The sequence below is a fragment of the Stegostoma tigrinum genome, chromosome 38, assembly GCF_030684315.1.
Source record: "Stegostoma tigrinum isolate sSteTig4 chromosome 38, sSteTig4.hap1, whole genome shotgun sequence".
NCBI lineage: Eukaryota > Metazoa > Chordata > Chondrichthyes > Orectolobiformes > Stegostomatidae > Stegostoma > Stegostoma tigrinum.
In genome coordinates, this window is record NC_081391.1 from 25,067,144 (window position 1) to 25,077,273 (window position 10,130).

Below are 10,130 nucleotides of genomic sequence, written 5' to 3' on the forward strand. Positions count from 1 at the left end.
AGGCAGGGAATGGAGGGATACGGACCATGTTCATGCAGATGGGATTAGGTTAAAATGGCATCACAGTCAACACAGGCAATGATGGGCCAAAGGGCCTGTTCCTGTCCTGTACTATGTTATGCTCTAATATCTCTCAGTCCTCCCAGATAGCGTCTGGCCTGCTGAATCATTCTTGTATTTTCTCTTGTTCCAGAATGAGGTATTTTGTTGTTTGCTTCTCTGCTTCAAAGTAGTTCTCTTAACTTTCATGTTGGATTTTTCCGTTAAATCCAAATGGTTGATGACTTAATTTGCAGAATTGGCTAATATCTATTTAGCTGAGAGTGTGAGAGGAACTGAAATTATACACAGCTGAAATGACAAACTTGCTCCTGATGTGTCCAGACTGATTGCTTCACTGAATCACTGCTGCAAGCCAGCTTCCCAATGGTGCAATAACATGGAATACACAGTTAACAATGCCCAGTCAGGCAGGCAGCAGCATTTAGAGGTGTGGGGTTTGCAAGATCCTGAGACAGACATTTTGAAACAAACAATGGAAAGTAATAGGACAGCCACGCACTGAGTGGCTAGGATAGGAGCTGGCCATGGTATTTTGGCTCGAGGAACACAAAACAGGTAGGAGAATAAATTCAGCGATAGCAGGAACTGCAGATGCTGGAGAATCCGAGATAACAAGGTGTAGAGCTGGATGAACACAGCAGGCCAAGCAGCATCAGAGGAGCAGGAAGGCTGACGTTTCAGGCCTCGACCCTTCTTTTGGGAAAGACACCAGTGATATCACAGGAAAGTCATGAGTTGATTGGTTGGTGAGTAGCTGCTGTTGAGGCCTATGTTTAAATTACTCAAATGGATTAAACTACAGGCAGAATCTAATAGGGTCCTGAATGATGTGGGCCAGGGTGAAAAATATGTGAGAATCACGTAAGAAATCCAGCAAGGCCTTTCTTGTTGTCAAGACCGACTATCTGCATCTTCCAGCTCTGTTCTGAATGTTGAGATGAAATGTTCACCAAGCAGCAGCCTGGGGGACCCTTTGCTCTGTGTATCCAATTCTATGCTGTTCCTTTGCTTCCTTAGCAATCACTCACCTTGAGCCTACCTCGATAGTCACAGCACCCCTGCCGTCTTGTGCCTTTTTGCACTTTGTCAGATGTCACACGACACCAGGTTACAGTCCAACGGGTTTATTGAAAATCACAAGTTTTTGGAGTGCTGCTCCTTCACTGAGTGAAGTAGCACTTTGTTACAACCACCAGGTTCACAGTTCTGTCTTGCTGTGCCATTTAGTATGGACCACAAAGCCAGGTGCTTGTTCCAGATCTGAGCGGCCATCCTCATTCATGTCAGGGGAGACAACTTTCAGTCAGGGTTTCCCAGCACAGCAAGTGAAGGGCAGCCTCCAACATCAGATAGAGGCTTGGACACTGTCAGGCAGCCACTGAAACTGTCAGGAAGGGCTAAGTTGCCTGGACACTTCATTTCAACAGTTGGTCACACCATTTAGAGTAGGATCTTCTGATTTGGGGAAAAAAGGGTGTGAATGTGAGTAGGCAGGAAAGCGGACACAGTGGCAAGCGTGCAGGAGTTTCAGTCTTTGCAATTGCCCATCTGAATTTCCTTCAAATTATTTTGATGAGAGTGAAGACTGCAGGGTAGATGAGTTAGCTGACTGTGGTGCTACTGTGCAGGAGGTTTATCAAGTGGGGAGAAGGTAAAAGGAATGTAACGGTTATTTGGGTGAGGGGATTAGCACTGTTATGAGTGTTAAGAAACTCCGGTACCAGAATTCAGGGCATCTGCCTAGGAAGGGAGTATCCAGGAATTATAGCCCATGCAGGTGTCAACGACATAGGCACGACAGGGAGAGAGATTCTGCATAATCCATCTGGTAGCACGTTCCACATTTTTATCACTTTCATAGAATGCCTACAGTGTGGAAGCAGGTAATTCAGCCCATAAAGTCCACACCAGCACTCTGAAGAGCATCCTACTGAGGACCCATCCCTCTACCCTATCCCTCATACCCTGCATTTCTCATGGTCAATCCACCTGACCTGTGCATTGCTGGACATTACTGGTAATTTAGCGTAGCCAATCCATCAATAACCTGCACATCCTTGGCCTGTGGGAGGGAACCAGAGCACCCGGGGGAAACCCACGCAGACACAGGGAGAACGTGCAAACTCCACACAGTTTGACTGAGGATGGAATTGAACCTGAGTCCCTGGCACTGTGAGACGGCAGTGTTAACCACTGAGCTGCTGTGCCGCCCTTCTCTGGGTATCCTCTCTGGGTTAAAAAAAAAGTCTGTATCAAATTCTTTCTTAGATTTATGAGTCACTATCACATATCTATAACCTCTAGTTCTGGTCTCTAGTTCAAAAATAAACATATTCCAAGTTTACCCGGTCAAACCCCAACATAATTTTAAAAACCTTTATCAGATCACCCTGTCAATCTTCGCATTTCTACAAAATAAGAGCCCCAGCTTGTTAGTTCTTGACATACCTATTGTTGTGAAGCGGGGTAGTGTGCTTGTGGATTTGGAGGCAGCAAGTTAGAAGTTGGTGTTTGTAAAATGTTATGGGGCAAAGCAGTGCATGGTCCTTTTAAAAGACTATGCGCTTTTTCTATGCTTACAGATTCAAAAAAGATGTCGGTGGGCAGCAACCTGTGGGTTTTGCTACAGAGGGGGAATGGCCGAACCCCCTTTGACAATTAAACCAAAACATGATCCTCAACTTGTTATGATGAGAGTAGAGGTTGCCTTCTAATAATTATCCCCAAAACACCCAGACAAACTCGCCTTTCACCTCATAATCTATTAAAAGAATGGTTAAAAGAAAGAAAATCCCTAATCTCCACTTTACAAATAACAAGAAACAGTTTATTTATTTAACACTAACAATTAACAAACTGACAGAATTACTAACAAACTGACAACACCCCCCCCCACCCCCAGATGACTAACTACCCCCAAACTGGCCTAAATTCTACTGAAATGCCATTCAAATAAACACAAATCCCACTTATATAAACCCAATTAATAAGACAACAATAAATTAAAACTTTATCTCCCCATGTTCGCACAGATTGTGTCTTTTTTTGATCTCGCGCCACAAATTTCTTTCTGCTGCTAACTCTGCTGTCTTGGATGTTTTTCTCTTTCATTTCTCTGGTGAGGACTTTGAGTTTAAATACTGTGGTACGTTTGATGGGTCTTTTCAGAGAGCTCAATAATTTTATGCGAAAGCCAGACTAATATCTCAGAAAGCGGACTTGCTTTTGATGCAGCTGAAGTTTGGCTCTTTACTCAGATGGCAGTTCGCTCTCTCCAAATATTCCAAATGCCCCTTTCTTTATACCTGTAATGACGTAATACTATTTCTTATGTAGGATTGGTTTGAAGTTGTCAACACCATCAGTTTTTAAATTCAGTTGGGTGTCTGTGTCAAGTTGTTTGGTTTAAATTAATTGGTCAAACACAAACTTGTATTGGTTTAAAAAAAATGCTGCTTGGCTTTTCAACATAAACGTTTAAATTTTTGGGTACTTTTCTGTACTGGCACTCTCCAGGTGCTGCTTACAGGCACATTTTTACAAAAATGTCTAAGCACAGAATAAGGATCATTTTTAAAGGGACAACGCACTGCTTTGTCCCATTATCATTTTTATCAACAAACTCTAACTTCCTGCCTTCCAATTCATGGTTATTCTACACAACTTCATAACACCTCCCTCCTTCAGGAAGAAATGACCCATTATGAAAAGATGGCTTCAATATTTTCCCAAGTCTTAACACCATTATCATGAAATACAGACGTCAGTAATCTAAAGTTACACCTTTCATACTAATTCTACATGTGTATACCATTGGGCCATACTGGTTCTACCTCATCTACGCATTTTCTTTTAAACCTGCAATAACACATCTGCAATAACATTTTTATGACCTGCAAAATGCACAATTTGTAAATTTAAAGCCTGTAACATGACGCTCCAATGAAGTCGTCTCATAGTTTTGTCCTTAAATCTTTCCAGAAAGATGAGTGTGGTCTGTATACACAACTGTCTCTGAAACATTAGTTGCAACATAAACATTAAAGTGTTGTAAGGCCGGTACCAAACTCAATAACTCCTTTTCAGTTGTGGAGTACTTTCCCTGATGAACATTGAGTTTCTTTGAAAAATATCCAATTGGCCTTTCAATTTCACCTACATCCTCCTGCATCAACACAGTTCCAACTCCTATGTGGCTGGATTCTATAGTGACTTTAAATGGTTTCAGGTGACTTGGTGTGGCTAAAACTGGTGCAGTGGCTTTTAAATTCTCAAATGCCTCCTGGCTTTGTTCTGTCCACCAAAATTCCAATTTCTCCTTCAGCAAATCCGTCTGCGGTGCCACCACGTTACTAAAGGTTGGCACAAACCTCTGGTAGAATCCACTCAGCCCCAAAAAGCAAAGCACCTCTTTCTTGGAGGATGGTCTGGGAACCTCCTCCATGGCCTTTGTCTTCACATTCCTCAGAGTTATCCTTCCATGTCCAATGTTATGTCCCAAGAATGTCACTTCTGCGTTCACAAATTCAGTTTTTTCTAAGCTTATAGCTGGTTTTGACTTTTGTAGTCTTTCGAAAAGCTCTGCTAAATGCACCATGTGATCTTTCCATGAATGGCTAAAGATCACGATATCATCTGCAAAGAGGACACAATTAGCCAATCCTGCCACAACTCTGTTCCGAAGTCTTTGAAACATGGCTGGTGCGTTCTTCCTACCAAAAGGCATTACTTTAAATTGATACAGCCCATTTAGGGTTACAAATGCAGAAACTCCTTTCGCTCTCTCTGAGAAAGATTCTTGCCAGTAACCGCTGAGGAATTACAACTTTATGATATTAGTGGCTTGTCCAACTTTGTCCATGCAGTCTTCCAGCCTTGGAAGTGGGTATGAGTCTGATTAGTTGCAGTGTTGACTTTGCAATAACCCACCAAAATTGTTGAGTACTTCGGGTTTTGGAACTAACACAATCAGTGAACTCCACTCACTTTGACTCAGCTTCTTGGAACATCGCTTCACTTCCTTCTGTACTTATGTGGCTTTGAGACGATTAAGCCTGTAAGGGTGTTGTTGTAATGGAACAACATTCCTGACTTCAACCTCATGCATTATAGTATTAGTCCTCCCCATTTTATTCCCACATATGTCCTCATATTGCTGCAATAAGCCCTTCAATTCAGTTCTCCGTTCCTGACACAGATAGCTCACTATTCTATCCCATTCTCTAAGGACTTCCTCATTAATCAAAATCAAATGATTTGGATTCTGATTCCACACTCTGCTTCACTTGTTCCCTGACCCTGTCGCAGTAGAGTTTCAACACATTCACATGACATATCCGATAAAGTTTTTTCCTATGTGGCATCTTTACCAGGTCGTTCATCTGACTCAACTTCGTCTCAATCTGAAAGGGCCTACTAAACCTTACTTTGAAGGGATTTCCAACCACTGGTAACAGCACCCATACTTTATCCCCACGGGCAAACTTCCGAATTTTAGATTTCTTACCTGTTTCTTGCTTCATTAGGTGCTGTGCCACCTTCAGGTGTTGCCCAGCTAATTCACCAACTCTGTTTAATCTTGCTTTCACCTCAGATAGATAATCCAACAGTGAGATCCCTGTCATTGGACCTATCAACTTTCCCTTAATTAATTTTAACAACTTCTTACTTTGTGTCCAAATATCAACTCAAATGGAGTAAACTGAGTTGAATCATTTGGGGCATCTCTGCTGGCAAACAATATAAATAGGATACCTTTATCTCAATCATTTGGGTAATCCTGGCAATAAGCCCTCAGCATTGATTTTAGGGTCTAATACCACATTTCCAATACTCTCTGGGATTCAGGATGTTACACACTCGATTTAAAGTGTCTGATGCCTAAACTATCCACTATCTCCTTAAACAATTAGGCAGCAAAACTGGATCCTGGTTCTAACTGAATCTCCCTGGGTGGGCCATATGGGTAACAAAAGCAAGCTACTCCTCCACAACCCCTTTATGCTTTGCCAGTCCGTAATGGAATTGCCTGCAGAAACCTGGTAGGCAATTCCTTTATGGTTAGCAAATGCTGGCTCCCACTTTTGGTTTTGGGGAGGGGACCTACACAGTCAATCAGAACCCACGTGAAAGGTTCTTCAAATGTGGGAATTGGCATCAAAGGTCCAGGTTTTGTCGCTATCTGTGGCTTTCCTACCATTTAACAAGTATGACAGGGAGAGCAACATTCAACCACATTCTTATGCAATCCAGGTATCTGAGCCTGAGTGTTCCTCACTCCTAGTTGACCTCCTACACACTCTGTGTGCTACCCACCATACCTCCTGTCTGTACGCTACTGGCAACACAATCTGGTAAACTTCTGAGATAACACGGTGTGGAGCTGGATGAACACAGCAGGCCAAGTAGCACCAGAGGAGCAGGAAAGCTGACGTTTCGGGCATAGACCCTTCTTCTTTCTGAAGAAAGGTCTAGACCCAAAATGTCAGCTTTCCGGCTCCTCTGATGCTGCCTGGCCTGCTGTGTTCATCCAGCTCCACACCGTGTTATCTCGGATTCTCCAGCATCGGCAGCTCCTACTATCTCTAGTGATCTTCCATCCATTTCTCCTCTGCGCTACCTGCCAATGGCTCCCTTTCCACATTAGGATTCTATCCTTAAGGTAATAACACTCAGGAATGCACTGTGATTCCTTTTCCAAGTAGGCTTTACGATATAAATCCTTTATTGTCTCATCTTTTTGTTGTAACTCTAGTAGTCCTTCAGAACTAAACACCTCTGCCTGATCCTCTACCTGCTTAGGTTCTTCCTTTATCATTTCATCAAACAGTGTGTCAGCTAACAGGACCTCAACTGCTTCATCTTTCCCTTTTGTTTTCCCTCCTTCTTTAACCTATGGCTGTGGGATCTTGTCACTACACAGTCCAGAAAAATCCCGGGGTATTTTTTATTTTAATTCTTCAGTTCGCTGAATTTCTTTCGGCTTTTCCACTACAAGAGATATCATGTCCACTTTTGACTCTGCTAGTTCATTTCCAGAAACAAGCTGTTTTCCTGGAATTGACACTCCCTCAATCACTCCCACTTCTCCTTCTACAGTCTTGATTGCACTTTCCAACTTGATTGTACACTGGGGAACACTAAATCTCTCTCTATCTATTGCAGAGATTACTGCTCTCTCAGTAACAGTTCAGCAGGAATGCAAACACTTTCTTCCCTTATGATTAGAGACTGACCAGCTCCCATATCTCTCAATATTGTAATTTCTTTGCCTCCCTCACAAACTCCCTCAAGCTCCCCCCCCCCACCCCGTTCTTCTTGAGTAAACCTTTCCCACAGAGGTGAAGTTTTGTAGAGATCAGGCACCATCTCACTATTCAGCCTGTGACTAGGCTGCGCACTCTCCTGCAGTTCCTCAACTCCTTTTGGGATTTCCTTCACTACCTAAAATAATCCCAAAAGGAGTTGACCCCTTTTGCTACATCCTTTTTCCCAGTGTCTTTCTTAAACTACCAGCCCGGTAGCTTTACATGGCCTAACTTGTGACATTGGAAACACATTTTCCCATCGCCTTTCTTAAACCACCAGCACTGTAACTTTAGGTGCCACACTCCATTACAATGAAAACACCTGAGGCTTCTTGGCTCCTTTTTACCCGCTTGGATTTCTTTTTTCACCTGTGGTAGACTGCTCCCAGGGTGATCTACTTTTTATTTTTCACTAAAGGATCTCCCTTTTTCCCAATTTCTACCCCTCACGGAATGAAATTGTTGTCGGAAGGTAAATTTCAATTTATGCTCTAATGTGTATTCATCCGCCAACTCCGCAGATCTTCTCACTTTGGAAACTTTCTGCTCCTCAACATGGGATCTGGTCATCTCTAGAAGTGAGATTTTAAACTCCTTCAGCAGAATAATTTCCCTACAATCCTCACATGTCTTTTTTATCTTTAACGCTCTAACCCATCTATTGAAGTTGCTCTAATTAATTCTTTCAACTTGACATTACTTTGACCTGATTCCCTCTTTATGTTTCTGAACCATTGTCGACATGCTTCTGGTGCTATTTGTTCGCACTGAAAATAGCCTGTCCAACCTCTTCATCATCTCTTCTTCTATCTCATTTGATGGTATTACAAACACATCATAAGCCCTTCCTACCAACTTGGTCTGAATTACCCACATCGTCTCTGGCCAATTCATCTGCCCAGCCAGTTTCTCAAATGAAACGAAAAAGGATCTTTTTCTTCGAATTTTGGTAATGTTTTGACATTGTATATTTCCCTATCAGGTTTTTGGTTACAATGGGTTTGCTCATCTTCACGTCAGCTGAGCTTCTGATTTCATTTCCATCCCAGTTCTAACCTGTTTGTTAATTCTAAAAGTATACACTTCCTCTGTCTTTCTAGACTTACTTGGAAAATTTGGGAAGCACCTTCAAATCTCAGAGGAGCAGGAAAGCTGACATTTCAGGTCAGGACCCTTCTTCAATAACTTTCATTTTCTGAAGAAGGGTCCCGACCCAAAATGTCAGCTTTCCTGCTCCTCTGATGCTGCCTGGCCTGCTGTGCTCCTCCTGCTCCACACTGTGTTATCTCTGACTCCAGCATTGGAAGTTCTTACTATTTCTTCAAATCCCAGACCCCCTTTTGCAATATGAACAGCCATTTCCCTCACTTTTAATTTAATCTACCTCAAGTAACCAAAACAGATTTCTTCTCACCTAGGTTGTATTTAAAGATCTAGGACACTAATCTCCAGGTCTGTTTGAATCTGTCCAAACCCGTTTAGATCCCGGACACAAACTGCCCAGATCCAAGACTCAAACTGTCCAGATCCCAGACTCAATCTGTCCAGATCCATCCAGATCCTGGATGATCCCCCAGTTTGCTACAGAGGGGGAATGGCAGAACCCCCTCTGACAATTAAACCAAAATATGATCCTCAGCCTGTTATGATGAGAGTAGAGGTTGCCTTCTAATAATTATCCCCAAAACATCCAGAGAAACTCGCCTCTTGCGTCATAATCTATTAAAAGAGTGGTTAGAAGAAAGAAAATCCCTAACCTCCGGTTTAAAAATAACAAGAAACAGGTTATTAACTTAATCTAACAATGAACAAATTAACAGAGTAACTAACAAACTGACAACTCTCCCCAGCCTACTAACTATCCCATAACTGGTCTGAATTCTACTGGAATGCTGTTCAAATAGACACAAGTCCCTCTTACATAAACCCAATTAATAAGACAATAATAAATTAAAACTTAATCTCCCCAGGTTCGCACAGACTGTCTTCTTTTGATCCCACGTCACAAATTTCTTCCCTCCATTAATCCTACCATCTTTCTCTTTCATTTCTTTGTTGAGGACTTTGAGCTAAAATGCTGTGTACTATGACAGGTCTTTTCAGAGAGCTCAATAATTTTATGTGAAAGCCAGGTTTGTATCGTAGGTAAAAACCAAGAGAACTGCGGATGCTGTAAATCAGGAACAAAAACAAAGTTGCTGGAAAAGCTCAGCAGGTCTGGCAGCTGAAGGAGAAAACAGAGTTAACGCTTCAAGTCCAGAGACCCTTCCTCAGAAATTTGTATCTTAGACAGCAGACTTGCTTTGTTTGCAGCTGAATATTGGCTCTCCCTTCAGATGGCAGTTCACTCCCTCCCAATTTTCCAAACTTCCATATCTTTATACCCATAATGACATAATAGTATTTCTTATGTAGGATTGGTTTGAAGTTGTAAACACCATCAGTTTTTAAATTCAATTGGCTTTTTGCATCCAGGTGCTTGGTTTAAATTAATTGGCCAAATTCAAACTTCATGACTTTGTAAAAACTATGTTGCTTGGCCTTTCAATGTAAATGGTTCAATATTGGGTACTTTGTGTACTAGATCCCTCCAGGTGCTGCTCACAGACATACATAAATACTACCTTTTCATGGGATGACACACTGCTTCACCCTCTATTATTTCTACCAACAAATTCTCACTTGCTACCTTCCAATTCATATCTATTCTACACAACTTCATAACAGTTTGCAGAGGCATAGAAAGCACTCGAATTGAAA